Genomic DNA, 16,375 nt, shown 5'->3' on the forward strand with positions numbered 1-16,375 from the left:
ATTAGGTAATTCAAGATAATCCCCCCTAACTCAAGGTCTTTAACCTGAATCACATCTTTGAAATCCCTTTTGCCATCTAAGGTAACAGTTTCTGGAGGTTTGAGACTGGACATCTTTAAGACCCATCACTTTGTTTATGACTGGCACGCAAGGACCAACTGGGAGGTATCTTATTGTGGCACAAGTGGCAAGAAGTCAGACGTAAGTGCTGCTCGTCCTGGTTATCCTTGGCAACATGTAAACTGATCATAAAGAAGCTATGGATTCTTCTTCAACCTACATGAAAGCATGCTTAGAATATCGTCTATTAAATTAGAAGTGATCATCATACTCTTTGACTACCTATAAGAGAGCAGTGTACAAGTGGAATTCAGAACTAAAAATCAGTCCATTGACACTGAAATCCTCAAGGTCTCTGGAACTACCTTACTATCAGAATGATTATAGCCCATGGATGTAACTATCTGGAGCTTTACTGTTTAATCACTTTATGCTGTCTGAGAATATCACACTGTATGTTCTTCTCATTCACTCTCAGGTATAAGTGACTAATAATATCTTAAAAACAAAGAAACAAAAAGATGCAAGATGTCATGGACTGGTTCCAGCAGCTTTGTCTGGATAAAGTAAATGGATGATTCTAAGTGGATCTACGTAAGTCGTGAGGTCATGCCACTATCTTACATTTTCTGGCTTATGAGCAAAGATGTAATCAACAATTCAAGGAAATCATTTGGCTGCTATGATTAATTCCCTTCGTCTTATAAAGGAAATAAATATTTGCCATTTTAGTAAACACTAAAGTAGAGTGGGAAATCTATTTGACTTAAAGAATTGAATGCAAATTCATTAAAAGTTTACAAATAGTTTTGGTATATCTACAAAATTCCAGACACTAAGTTAGGCACCAGAGCCTCAACAGATGAAATCAACGTTGTCTCAAAGAACCTACACAGTAATGAAGGTTGAAACCCTAGAGACTACCGTTCTAGCCCCTCATGTAAGCCACAAGAAACTGAATTCCAAAGAGATTTAACTGCAACTGGTTCAGCCTTCACATCCACTAAAGTAGAATTCATTAGCAAGATTGGATTTTTGAGATTAGAGAGATCAGGGCATTCAGGAGAATATTGACTCAAATTACCCCAGTAATCCAATAGAGCAAGGGCTTGAAAGACACCAATCACATTAGTATTAGAGAAGCATTAATAAAGACAGCTAAGGCTCCCTCAAAAACTCTGGGGTTTCACTCCATCCAGCAGGTTAATTTGTGATTTTCATTGAACAGTTTGACCTTTCTAAGCTTCAGAAACTTCACCTGCAAAGAAAGGAGGCAACGTGGCATGGAGGGTAAGAACCCAGAATCACATGGGTTAGAATTCTGTTTCTCCTAACCTCAAACTGAGCGACCTTAAGCACAGCATATCCTGCAATGTTAATCCCCTTACATGGGAATAATAATGCCTGCTTCAAAGTCTTGTTACGAGAAGAGAAGTAAATGTAGTATGTACAGCACTCAGGACGGTGTCTGGATAACAGCAAACATTCAATTGATGGTAACTGGTATTATTACAAATTGCAGTTTGCAAATATATTGTGAAGATTAACGATAAAGGCAAACCAGTTTCTTCATAAATGGCAATATTATGCATTTCTGAATTTTAATAATGCAACACTTCAGAAGTTTTTATAACCATGGACCCTGCCCTCTTGCCCCAACATCTGTATGGTTAATTCTTCCCCAATTCACAAATTAGGAATTTGACTTTCAAAAGGTCCAAATGGTTCCGGATCATATACTAAAGTGGGAATGGACAAAGAATTCAAACTCAGTGACCCTTGGCTCTCTAGTCATTGCTCTTCCTGTTAAATTATATAACCTTGGCAGTTTAACAGTGTACTGGAAACATTTTCAAGGGAGAATATTTATATACACAACTCTTGGCACCATAAATATTTGTCTGAATTTATCCTGCTCCAGGCCAATCAACACCTTATGAAACTTGTGATTTAAAAGGCTTGGACTTTTATTCATGCAATGTTAATATAATGGAAAACAATTCAGTATCTCCAGCAGGAATGAGTTTACAGGCATCAGCAGGTGGCAGACTACATAAACTTTACCTTTCCTGACATTTTAAAGCAACTAATAGAGTTTTAAAGCATGTACATTTCGTATCATTTAAATAGTGGAACTAATGATAAACAAGGTTTATAAGAAATGTGAATTTGAAGCATTTTGTTTACATTCAGTTGGGTACACATAAACATTGATGAATGCTAATGGGAGTTACCAACATGCATTCCATTCATAGCAATGGAAGAACACTGTGTACAATTCCAAATAACCCTTTTAACCTTGTGAAAAATGAATAAGGAACTGGTGTGTATAGAGCACTAAAGCATAATAAGAGCAGAAAGAAGTGAGTTTAAGCCAGCTCATCCTCAGTCTAGAGAGTAAGAAATAGTTCCAAGCAAGTACATTTCATGAGGGTTTGAACTTTCAAGGCCACTTTCCTCCTGGGCCAGTCAGGGGTGAATGCCTTTATTTCTTGCTAGTCATTTCTCTGTAACAGTTGTCTGACTGACTTCCTTACCTCATGCGCTATCATAATACCATATTGAATTAGAAATATAATTAGGAAGTACCTACTAATCTATTCCACAAGTATGTATTTAACACCCAGTGCCTATAAAACTTCTGTCCCTCTTCTCCAGAAATGTAGGGTCCAGTGGGGAGAGCAGAAAATTAAGTAGGAGATTTCAGTAGAGTGTGAAAGCAGCTAAGGTATGCAATGCAATAAGGGCTGAGGCATGGGTGAACAGGGTGTTTTGGAAATATGTGGAAGTAAAATGGAAATAATTCTGAAGGTTCTGATGCTAGGCATAGAACATCCACTGAACAAGGCGCCAAGTAGGGACATTATAAAACACAAATGCAGTTCCTGCTACTCAGGAACTTCACTGTAATTGAGAAGAAAGGAGGTCTTTCTCCTTTTCTCCAGAACCAAACTGCCTCCTAGACATGCCTCCACTTGAATGTTCCTCAGGCTGACGTGAGGAAATTACCTAGACTGCATCACAGAGAGATAAAGAATTTAGGAACATGAAAGAGCACTGAAGAGCAAAGAAGACAAAACGAGAAGTTCCCATATACAGCTGGTGGAAGTTCTAGATGGTGATAACAGAAAGAACCCAGGAGATGTATGCAAAAACATTATGGTTGACATTGTTCCTTAAGTAATAAGATATTCAGAATGTAATTTATGTTCCAAAGAGCAAAAGATCCATTCAAGATTAAGAAATGAATGATAGATGATAGACAGATGATGACAATGATGAAAGATAACAGTAAAACTACACGGTACCCATCATAGACAAGACATTTAAAGCAACCAGGAGAAAAGACAGATTGTTTACATGGGTTCAATAATTAGGCTGAAAGCAAATTTCTAAATAATAAAAGACAGAAAATGTTAGCTTCAAAAACTTGAAGGTGGTAAACAGCCTAGATTCCTATGCTGTTTCCTATTTTCCTATAAGGAAAATAGCTATCCGCTATCGGAAAAAATAAGGTACACCCTGCATTTATTTCTTTTGGGGGAATTTTCAAAATGGGATATACCCTTATTTGACTATAATACTTTATGTACGGTCCTTCTACAAGTCAGGAAAATGGAATTTAAAAACAAAATAAGATCCCTTGAAGCCCTATGATTCAATAATTTGGGAAGTTAAAATTGAATACTTCACTTTTAAGATGCTGATTTCAAGAGTGAGTGGTATTTAACCTTGAACTCTGTTCAATGTTAGGTCCTAGCCTGGATGGGAGGCGAGTTTGGGGAGAGTGAATACATGTAAATGTGTGGCTGAGTCCCTTCACTGTTCACTTGAAACTACCACACCATTGCTAACTGCTGTACCCCAATACAGAATGTTTTTGGTGCTAAAAAAAATATATAAAATTTAAAAATAGAGTGAGTGGCATTTAAATGAAAAACTTATATTACTATTCTGTAATAAACAAACAACCCAGGGATGGAGCCCGGGTCTCCAACATTGCAGGCAGATTCTTTACCATCTGAGACACCAGGGAAGCCCATGAATACTAGAGTAGGTAGCCTTATCCCTTCTCCAGGGGATCTTCCCAACCCAGGAATGGAACCGGGGTCGCCTGCATTGCAGGCAGGTTCTTTATCAGCTGAGCTACCAGGAACCATACTACTATCCTATTACAAACAAATGTAGATTTTAAGGTGAAATGTCGGAAAGATCATTTTGGAAAAAAACAAATCACAAATGGTTAGTTCAACTGAATCATACATAAATTTAAATTGGACAGAATGAGAGAAATCATCTCAGATCCTGTATACACACCAAAAGAGTGGGGGTGAGGACACTCACCATCTTCATTCATAGTTTGTGAGGGAGTCATGATGTCTGACTTGTAAATTCCCTTGCCATTTCCTCCTGGTGAAATGGGAGTGAATATCTATCTGACTTACTTCATGAAAAATCTCATTTAAACAGAGAAAGTGATGATTACCTGTCAATCAGTTTCTCTTTACTGAGAACATAGTAAGTTTGTGAAGACATTTGTTGGGTTAATAACAGTAAGAGGAAAAATAAGAAAATAGAGGAACAGAGGTCAGAGAGATTGCTAAAGGCCAACACTAGCAAAACGCCATGGAATCTCTGCTGCTAGACAGGAAAGGCCCTGTCTGAAGCCAGGCTGGTTTCTTCCTATGGATCCTCAGGGGTGTGGGGGTTGGGAGAACCAGTCTATCCAGAGATGTCACGTGTGTTGTTACCCACGTCAGCCTGTGAGAACCTCTTTTCATCACAACTTAAACGTACAACACATACTTTCTTATTTAATACTCTCTATAAGGGAGTCTCTGTTATCTCTATTTTAGAGACTAGAAAACTGAGCATCAGAGAGTGTAAGTAATTTGCACTGGGTCAACTGGCTGGTAAGCAACAAGGTCTGGAATTGAATCAACAATGATCCTACATAAACGCCCGTATTCTTTTGGCATGAACGAGTCCCAATTTATTCACTTGTAAAACATGGGGATGAGAGAAACCCACATATTCTCCTCCACCCTTAAAATGACATGGCTATCAAAATGTCTTAAATGTTTGCTCTTCAAACTCAACGATTAAAAGTGACAGACGTAGCATATTGTACAAACATGCACTTGAAATTTTAATGCTACCTACCATACAGAATCCACTCCAGTACTCTTGCCTGGAAAATTCCATGGATGGAGGAGCCTGGTAGGCTACAGTCCATGGGATTGCAAAGAGTCGGACACGACTGAGCGGCTTCAATTCACTTCATTTCACTTCACCATACAGAATTCTTACATTTCCAGGATAGTAAAAGTAAAAAATGAAGGAACTACTGAAAACAGGACTTTTTTTACACCAATACCATTTTAAGGTAAAATGGTTATGAGTTCTAAGTCACAGTAAGTTAGAACAATAAAAAATATTTTGGTGGTAATAACATTAAGATCTGTGCTATGAAGAACCTCTGCAATTGTCTTTAGTAAATTAGCTAATCAATTCAGTCACTGAAAAATATTATTTTCCAGTTTATTAGATCACAAAGGTGAAAATACAAATTTATATTCAGAATTTCAGAATCTTGGTATTTCATACATTTAGACTTTGGTGATCAACTTATCCAGCACTTACATTTTAAAGATGAGGAAAACAGACTCAGGAAACAGACTCATGGTTATTCCATTTTTAAAATATTATATATTCTCATAAGGTGGGGGTGGCCTCATCCAGACTCTGTAGGTCTCAAAACAAACAAATGAGAATTGCAAAAATTAGTCCACAGTTTCTCCTAGGGATGAATATTATATTTTATTTGCCCTTAAAATACATGAGTAAGATCAGTCGTCTATAGTAAACATCATCAGAGTCTTTATTATGTAACTTTAGTTGGTTTGAAAATCAGTAGAAACTTTATCTTGTTCAATTTATTACATGAAAGGATTGAAATTTCATGCATTTCTTACATTTTGCCACCAAAAGATATGCCAGCTCTAAGTTGTTAGGAAATGCTGTCTCATTTAAAAAATGAAAGTTGAAATTAAAAACATTTTATTATTAAAAATTTTGAAGTGCCTGATGCTAAAGGATATTTTTATCTTCCTTTCTACAGGAACTTACAATGAAGTGGATAACCTGCTGGGGAAAAGGGTGCATTTGAAATTTTGGGTCTTTGTTGTTGCTTTTTAGTCGCTAAGTCATGTCCCAACTCTTCTTCGACCCCATAGACTGTAGCCTGCCAGGCTCCTCTGTCCATGGGATTTCCCAGGCAAAAATACTGGAGTGGGTTGCCATTTCCTCATCCAGGAGATCTTACCGATCCAAGGATCAAACCCGAATCTCCTGCATTGGCAGGCGGATTCTTTACCACTGAGCTACCTGGGAAGCCTGTGGGTCTTTTTGGGGTCCTTCATTCTAAGGGGCTGCTGGGGGCACCTAGCTGAGCTCTGATGACCAGGTGATAATGTACCATATTCCCCTGCTCAAACCCAAGGCTAAATCAGGCAAGAACACCATGAAAACCAGCACAGAGCACAGTCAACCTTGCAGATGAGCTTTACTCCATATACAGACAGCCCTATTTCTACTCGGGCTGCAGCCAAAGGGTGGGTGAGCAGCCTCGATCCACACATCTGGAATTATGAGTTTACAGTTTATGGACTGGTGTGGGTCCACTTAAGAGACTGACAGATTTAGCTATCTCATACATGTGGAATTATGCAGGAGTCTTTCTGTGACTGGTTTCTGTTACAGGAAGTCCTTAACAGAAAGTCCTCAAGGTTCATCCACATTGTCACATTGCAGGATTGCCTTCATTTTTAAGGCTGAAGAGTATCCCACTGTATGTATAAACCACGTTTTCTTTATTCGCTCATCTGTTGATGAACATTTACATTTTTCCACATCTTATGAATAATACTGCAATCAACATAGGGGCGCTAGTATCTCTGAGATCTTGATTTCCAATTTTTTAAGAAAATACTCAGAAGTGGAATTGCTGAAACATATGTTTGTTCTGTTTCATTTTTTGAGAAACTTCCATACTGTTCCACAGCGGCCGCATCATTTTACGTTCCCATCAACAGTGTGAAGACTTCACACCCTCACCAATACTTGCAATTTGTTTTTTGGATAATAGCCATCCTGACAGATGTGAGATAATATCTCACTGTGGTTTTGGTTTGTGTTTTCCTTCTTCAGAGATATGTCTATTCAAGGCTTTAGCCCATGTTTTGCTGTTGCTCTGCTCTGCTCAATCATGTCTGGCTCTTTGTGACCCATGGACTGTAACCTGCCAGGCTCCTCTGTCCATGGAACTTTTCAGGAAAGAAGACTGGAGTGGGTTGTCATTTCCTATTTCAGGAGCCCAAGCTTTAATTAGGTTATTAGTTTTTTGTTTTTGTTTTTTACTATTGAGTTATAGAACTTCTCTTTTTGAAGATTAACCCTTTATCAGATGTATACTGATACTCTCTCCCATTCCATAGTTTGCCTTTGGTGTTCTGGTTATATACATATAGCTCTGTTTATACAAAAACTTATGATATAAAATGTAGATCATGCCATGGTAATAAAGTTTGAAAACTATTGCTATAGCCTGTGTTGTAATTTGAACAGTGAATATTCTCTTATTAACATTTAAATTTTACTTAGTTTTTCTTATTGATGTGCTCGTTTTTATTGCTTATATTTTTCTAGAATACAAAAGGCCACTTTCATATTAATGTATTAATATAGCTATTCAAACATTTACTATTTTAGTTATTCCCTAATATATTTTGTAGTATTCTAGATTCTCTGCATTTTAGTTTTCTCTTTCCTTATTAGATTTGCCAGAGGTTGGACAAACTTAGTTTTGGATTTGTTTATTATTTCTGTTTATCTACTCTTTCTGCATCATCTTTTTCATTTTTATTCTCCTTTATTCCTTATCATTAACTTTTGCTTTTGTGACTTCTTGCACTGAACTTTTCATTTATTTATTTTCATTAATTTCCAATAATTGAAGCATTGTGGCTATGATTTTGCTTGAATTATAAACCTGGCTACCACCCGTTTATTTCAGTATCTAAATCTATTTTCTAAATAAATTATTTTGTCTTTCTAATTTTCACTCTGCATAAAACCTAGGAGAGATTTTTTACACATGCATTTTAAACTACTTTTTAAATTGTTTAAAACTTTGTTGTAAAATTTTAGCTTTATTGTGTTTAAAACATGTGATTAGTACATTTCTTATTTTTTGAAAATGTTGAAGTTTTATTTGTGTCATTGTATGAAATTTATTTTCTCAGTGTCCCATGAACACTTGGAAAGTCTTTCTCTGTTGATGGGTTCTGACCTAATCAACTATGTTACTTTCTATCCCCACTATAAGTTTCACTTTAAAAATATTATTAAGGAGAATTAAATTTTTATTCCCAAACCAAAAAACTGGGAAACTCTCATGAACATTATAAAATATTTCCAGTTTACATATAATAAGTATTTTCAACATTCTATACACCTTTAAAAGATACTTGGAGTGCCTGATAAATAGTAACAATTTCAGTAACCGCAGTTCAATATATTTTTTAAAAAACAGAGAAATAATATTAGTTATGGTACTTCCCAGGTGGCTCAGTGGTAGAGTCTGCCTGCCAATGCAGGAGATGCAAGAGACATGGGTTCGATTCTTAGGTTGGGAAGACCCCTGCAGGAGGAAATGGCAACCCACTCCCATATTCTTGCTCGGAAAATTCCATGGACAGAGGAGCCTGATGGGAGTCAGAGTCAGACATGACTGAGCGCAGTCCAGCAGCAATATTATTTATATTGAAAAAAATCATTATGAGTTACCAACTGTATTCAAAATATATACTCTATCCCCCAAAGATCTACAGATTAAGAAACTAGCTAAGTCTACAGTATGTAGCTTTCTATTATTTTTCTTTATCCACTACTGTGATATATTTAATTTTTTTTAACTTTTGTCAAATCAAAGAAAACAAAAGTTTTAAAAAAGAATAGAAATAGACTGGGCCTTTCAATCCAGGATAAATACATTCCTTTGTTCAGAACTACAAACAAATACAAAAAACAGCCAAAAATTGTCATTCGCACAAGTACCTTCAGGCTATAGTGAGAACTGAAAGGCGGCCAAAGATGTGTTTGTTTTCTGACAAGTACTCAAGTACCATAATGCTAACTTGAAACAGTATGACAGTTACTCTCACAGCATGAAGACATTTATTTCATAAACCACCTTAAACACTAAATTATTAAATGACAGAAACTTGTTTTTTAAACGATGGCATTAAATAAAGTCACAGATACCAAGCAAGCAAATACATGAAAAAAAATAATAGTTGTCACATTACAAGCTCATATCTCTGAACATGGCAGAAAAATAGAAATTGAGACAGAATTGGGTAAAGAAATCATTGGATGCACAGCCAAGATTTCCAGGGGAGAAGTGTAGACTTTCAGTCATAACATTGTATTTAAAGTCTGGGTGAGTTACATGCCTCTCCTAGATCTGTGTTCCCACTCTTATCCTGGGATAAAAATCTCTCTAAGGAGAAACAAAGAAAAATAAGAGTACCTAATGCTCACCGAATGACTATGGATAGGAAAAATACTTAAAGCATTTTACATATACTAACTCATTCAGCCCTCATAAGAAACATGAGGTAAAAAATTCTCTCTACTTGCAAGATGAGAAAACGAAGACAGAGCAACTCTGATTTACTTGCCTGAGGTTCTTCTGTCTTAAAAGTAGGCAATTTGAATACAGTCAGTCCATCTCCTAACCCAGCTGGAATTATTCCAGAAATGTAGGATTGAGTTAATAATAAAAAATGATTAATGAAGAAAAATAAACATTATTCATTTCACTGGTAGAATTAAATAAGTAAAATCATGCTATCAACTCAATTAATTCAAAAACAGCATATGATAAAACTCAGTGTCTTTCATAAGAAATATAAACTGACAAACAAAAAAACAGAAAGGGATTTCCTTAACCTGAAAAAAAACACGTCTACAAAAAAGATCAAAACAAACATCACATATAATGGTGAAATGTTGAATGTATTCTCTTTAAGATAAAGCAAAGATAAACTTTATTATCACCTCTATTATCAGTAAGATAAAACAAAATTGCATCTATAATTAACATCATACACAGAAATCAATTTTAGGTGGATTAAAAGCTAAAATTTGTTATTTTTGAAGATAGTATGGGAACACATCTTTATGACTTTAGATTGGGAAGAATTTCTTAAAACTCTAAGACTTCAAAGTATAAAGAAAAATATTGATAAATCAAATCTCATTAAATTTTTCCACTTCCATTCATCACAAGTTACTGTAAGCAATAAAATAAGAACCATAAAATAGAAAAATATTTGGTGTGCATATAACTGATCAAGGATTAGTATCTATATCCATAATATGTAAAGAACTTATACATATCAATATGAAAAAGAAAATTCAATAAAAACATGAACAAAGAGACCTCTTCTTTCTACACACAATGATGAAAGAGATCACACTTTATTATGTAACTACAATGTAATCTAGTCTCCCAGCCCCTTAAAAATCTCAATGAGATCTATTCAAACTCCCATTCTATGAATTGGGCAAATTCAAAATCTTCTATTTTAACATCCAAATTTCTAGTAATGGAGCAGGTAAGGGTGTGTCTTAAATTCTCACAAACTCTTCTGCTATGATTTTCTAACTCCAGTTGAATTGTTTCCATATTCTCTGTCTTGTGGGTTTTTTGTTTTTTTTAAGAAATGCAGTTGACATATAACATATTAGTTTCTGATGTACAACATTATGATTCAATATTTATATATGTTGTGAAATAATTACTACAATTAGTTAACATTCATCACATGCACAGCTAATTTTTTTTTCTTGTGATAAGAACTTTTAAGATCTACTAGCTTAGCATTCTGTCTGTCTCACGGCTTTTTATATATTGGTCTTGGTGTCATCTTAAATATGAAATGAAGGTCTCTCTACTAGTCCATTTCTCAAAAGCAGCATCACAGTCAAAGGGGTTTATCACAGCAGAACTTTCACTGGAGGTCTGTGAATCTTGAGAAGCAGTTTTCTGCTCGAAGTGATTCTATCCCACCACAGTTTCTAACCTAATTTTTTGATTTCCTATTTCACCACCACCATCCTCACTTCTGTTCCTTCTCTCTCTGCATCTGACTCACAGAAGTCAAACAATTCCTTCTTTATTTTTACTTCTGTCAATACTCAGACCCTGGGGGTCTTACTTGCCTCAGTAAAAGTTGCATAAACGTTCCTACAAGGAATTCTGGAGCCAGCTGTTAAGATAACATATTTTCTCCCTGCTGTAGTTAAAAGAAAGAAGCACAACCAGTGCCAGGACCTGTAGCAAGTAATGATCCTTATGAAGATATCTTATACTTTGAATTTTTTTCTCTTCAGTTTCATTGAGATATAACTGGCATACAGCACTGTATAAGTTTAAGGGGTCCAGCAGAACGATTTGACTTACACACGTCATGAAATCAATCAGTAACTTTAGTGAACATCCATCATCACATATAGATAGAAAAGAAAAAGAAATGAAAATTCTCCTTGTGATGAGAATTCTTAGGATTTATTCTCTTAACTCTCATATGTAATATTCAGCACTGTTAATTACATGAATCATTTTTTACATTATATTTTTTGTACTCGAAATATTTGAGAACACTCAAAATATGTTAGAAATCAATTTGCAAGGTGAGCTATGGTAGACTACATCTCCACATACCTAAACCTTTGACCATACTCTGGCAAATTGTTATTTGTCTAGACATGTTTTTTGTGTGTCTAATGCTCTATCTATTCCTTCTGTTAAACTTTATAATTCAATGTACTTATTTATCATATTACTCTAGGTGACTTATTTTATTTTTTTATAGGGTGACTTATTTTAAAGATCTATTTTTCTTTTTAAGATAGTTTAACATTGTTTATTTTTTATGTGAACTCTATAAAGCTTTTGCTTTTTTTTTTTCCTACTGAATAACACCTACATTTCAGGGTAGACTGATCACTGTGGTATTTTGCAAGTAATTTTAAACTTGATTTTTAAAAATTAAACACACTACTTAGACATGTATCTTTGATCCACCTCCCTCATCCCAAAGCCCAAGCAGTTTTCATCAGCGTGGTATCTAGCTTGGGTGCCACCATCTGCCCTCCTCCAGATAACGGCTGGTAAGGATCGGAAGTGGTGACCAAAGTGGTTCCTTAGTCATGACTGTGATTGACAAGTTTCCTAAACCACTTCCTCTTCAGGTAATAATGTCCCTTGGTCCCGTTACTTCCTCATTCCACACACACTTAAAATTATTCTCAAAACCAAATGACATCCCATTGATAGAAAGAAGCACACACAACACACGTCAATCAAAATCTATTTTAAAATATGAGCATGATAAATACTTGGAACAAAGTGCAAAGCACTTTTAGTGTTAAAGTAGAGCCGAATTTGACTCTAAACAATGATGTTGAAATGAGAATGCTCTTGTTCCTTTAGGATCTCACTCCTCTTTAAATAGTTTCACTGCCTTGCCTGAGGCTTTTGGACTTAACACTTGGGAATTGACAGCTAGCAAAATTCACACATATAACTATTTTTTGCCATGGTTCTCTAGGACTCTTCATAGCAGTTTTTCGATGTAATGATGTTTACAAATTGTGACATGGAGCCTTGGTTGGTGGCTCAAAGGAAAACGGTTTTCTTATTATGAGATTTTAAGGTTATGTGCAGCCGTAAATACCATCCATATAGGAAGGGAGAAATTACCATACCCTAACAAGGTCTGTAATAGTTACTTCTGACAAAAAGCGAGACCTGCCTGTCACCTTATTTCACAACCACCAGAGTAGCCATAGCCAGAAACTATTCAAGATTTAGGCTGGAAGAACAGAAAGACTTGTCTAAAATAAGTAATTAAAAATTCAGTCTGAAGCAACCCATTTTGAAATTTTCAAGTGTTCTAAATTCCAGTAAAGCAGGATTTATGTGAGTTATGCCCCTGGTATAATGCAGGATTTTCTTTCTGGACAGAAAAATGGATGAAAATAGAAGTATTTTAGTTTTATTTCTCTTTTTTCCTCAGGTGTCTTATCCAGGAATATAGAAACAGCAGGTAGGCAAATGCCATATGCAAAGAGTTAAGACAAAAAATCACCTCTTCCAGGTCCTGAAAATGGCCCCTGAACATGGATGCAGTCATCGTGCAAAAATACAATCTTCACAGTTCTTGAAATGTATAGGGTTTGGTTTTTTTTTTTTTTAATCTTTACAATTTTTCTAATCCTAAAAAATAACCATCAATCCAGAAATGAATCCCATGACTTGCAAATAAATACTTTCTGTTTTAAAAAGTATAGTTGCTCTGAAAAGGCTACATATTGTATGATTCTGAGTATATGATGTTTGGGGAAAGGCAACACTATGGAGACAATAAAATGATCACTGGTTCTAAGGGACTTTGGAAAAGGGAAGCATGAATAGGTGGTGCACAGAGGAATTATATTATATGATATTTTAATGGTAAATTAACGTCATTGTACATTTGTCAAATCCATAGAATGTACAACACCAAAAGTGAACCTTAATGTAAACTGTAGACTTTGAGTGGTGACAGTGGGTCTGTGTAGGTTTATCAGCTGCAATAAACCAATACCACTCAGGTGCAGGATATTGATAGGGGGTGAAACCGTGCATGTGTGGGGACCAGTGTCTGTGGAAACTCTTTGTACTTTCAACTCCAATTTGCTGTGAACTGGAAACTGTTCTAAAAAGTAAAGTCTGTTAAAAAGAAAAAAAAAGTATAGTTGGGACAAAGCAAGAAATGGCAGTTACTGCTCTGCAAAACTTCTCATTAAAGAATCATAAGTAATTGCAATAAATATCTTAAGAGGAACTATATATGACACCAGGCATAAAGGTTAGCCTCAAACGGAAATTCTTGTACAAAAACCCATAGCCATCTGATTGCATGCAAAACAGAAGCATTATAAAGGGTTACACGTGATTATCTACACATGTTCAGTTATAAGAGGTTACAAAAGAAGTGGGCTGGGCTTGATCAGTATGTCCAGCTTGTGAACAGAACCAAACTTTAGCAATAAGACTGAAAATAGAACTTTTGAGTTCAAGTTTGAATCTATTCTTTTTTTCAACGGTGTTGAATCAGTTCCTCTCTTTAATCTTGCTCTGAGAAGCCAGAACTTTAAAAACCTTAAAAAGCCTGGTATTTCAAATGTCCAAGCATCTCAGAATGTGTGTGCTAATGTCATACTCACCTGTACTTGGAAAGGAATGGCAAACTTGATTAATGCCTTCCCATGGAATAAACTCATAATTTTTGTTCCTTTTTTTTCATTTTTAAACTTTCATATCCATTTTTAAACTTATTTTAACAAGACTCCTTGGGACTTCCCTGGTGGTCCAGTGGTTAAGACTCCACTCCTCCGATGCAAGGAGATTTGATCCATGGTCAGGGAATTTAGACCCCTCATGCATTGTGGTGTGACCAAATAATTTTTTAAAAATAAAAAGAAGTGGAAACAAAACTCCTTCAATGTAGTCTTCTTAGGAATTACCATCTCTGTTGTAAGGACCAAAAAGGGATGGGCTACCCACAAGATCACTCAGGCCCTCTAATGCAAAGGAATATACTGGAGAATAAAAATTCATGGTAAAACTAATCTTGTCACCATGTACATAGAATACAGAAACTCTTTCTTATGTGATCAGTTTAAAACTCTGTATATTCTTTAGAGGATAAGTTTCTTCGAAGAAGTTGCCTGGTCCACAGGAATTGTTTGCTTCTAAATCCATGCTCTCATCTTTAGTGTTCCAATCCACAATCTCTCTAAACAAATCCCTCTCATAATATTGTTTAAAAATTAAAAAACTAGACATTTTATATTATATACCTCTACCTCCACCTTCTCGTGTGCATATAAAGGTCTTTTAATACAGCTTGGGATAAAAATAATTTAAGGATACTTCTGATTTCCAATGAGATCACGATGGAGAAAGAATGAGGTCAGCAGCTCCTAAGTTTCTCTAGGATGCAGGCAGGGATGGTGGCTGGGTATCTATGAATATGCTGAGATATTTCATTGATGTCAAGCTCTGGAAAACTTGTGTACCTAAAAGGTCAAGATTGGGGAAACACCATAATGTGAATGAAGGATGTGATTGGGTATAGAGAGAACCTGCAAAATATAAGAGGGTAAATCTAAAAACTATTTACAAATGACGAACAGAAAGCAATGCCAGGCTCGAGTTTGGTTAAAACACCTTGCAAGATTTCTAGTTATTACACATAAGCAGAAGAATGCTGAGTACGAAACATTATGCAATGGAAAAATGAAACTGTATTCTTAATAGAAAGAGCACTTTAGATATTACATAATTTTCACAAAAGCTTCATAAATATCTCACAATGTGATTTATGAAAGTACAAAAGAATCCAATATTCTCCAGTCCAGTAGAAAGCAAACAGACTCTGGGGTTATCTTGTAATATATGTATATAAGCATAATTTGTTTCCTCCATTTCTGATTGGCTAAACTTTAACCACAAGAAGTTCCAAAATCATGCAATTCTACAAAGTATGTGCATAAAATAAAAGCATCTCAGTAATTGAATATATTTTGATATATTCAAACCTTTTCAGAAAAATAAATAATGAAAACAGATTATGTTTGTCTGAGGACACAAACATTGACAAGAACGGGAGGCGAGATTGATGATCAAGAGTCTCCCTCTATCTCCCAACATTATGATGGATGGTGGAGCTAAACCACAAATCAAAGAGATACAATGCAATTTTCAGCATTTTTAAAACCCCATTCTTTAAATTCTGAAAATGATGGAACATTTATTCTCTCGTGAAAATATGTTCACAATGAATACTTCCTAAGAAAAACAGAATGTTACTAGACACAGGTTGGTTTTACCATTTCCCAGTTTTATGGCACTGAGTTTATGTACCACCCAAATCCCTACCGCCCCAAGCTCTGCTTTTTATCAAAGCCAAGAGAGACACACAGAATGCCTTCCACCTCATTGTTTTATCATATGATAGAGAATAAAACTGGAGGATTAAACCTGCTTCAAATCCTAGGAGTTAGACCCCTCAACAGAGGTTGCCACAAAGGATGCGAGAGTCTGAGAAGACAACTTGCTCTCCTGCCCCGACTCCACGGCACCAGCTCTGTGTTATTTATTGGGCTTCCACACAAGTGTTTGTGTAAAGAAGGGACA

The sequence above is a fragment of the Muntiacus reevesi genome, chromosome 11 (genome assembly GCF_963930625.1).
Source record: "Muntiacus reevesi chromosome 11, mMunRee1.1, whole genome shotgun sequence".
Lineage (NCBI taxonomy): Eukaryota > Metazoa > Chordata > Mammalia > Artiodactyla > Cervidae > Muntiacus > Muntiacus reevesi.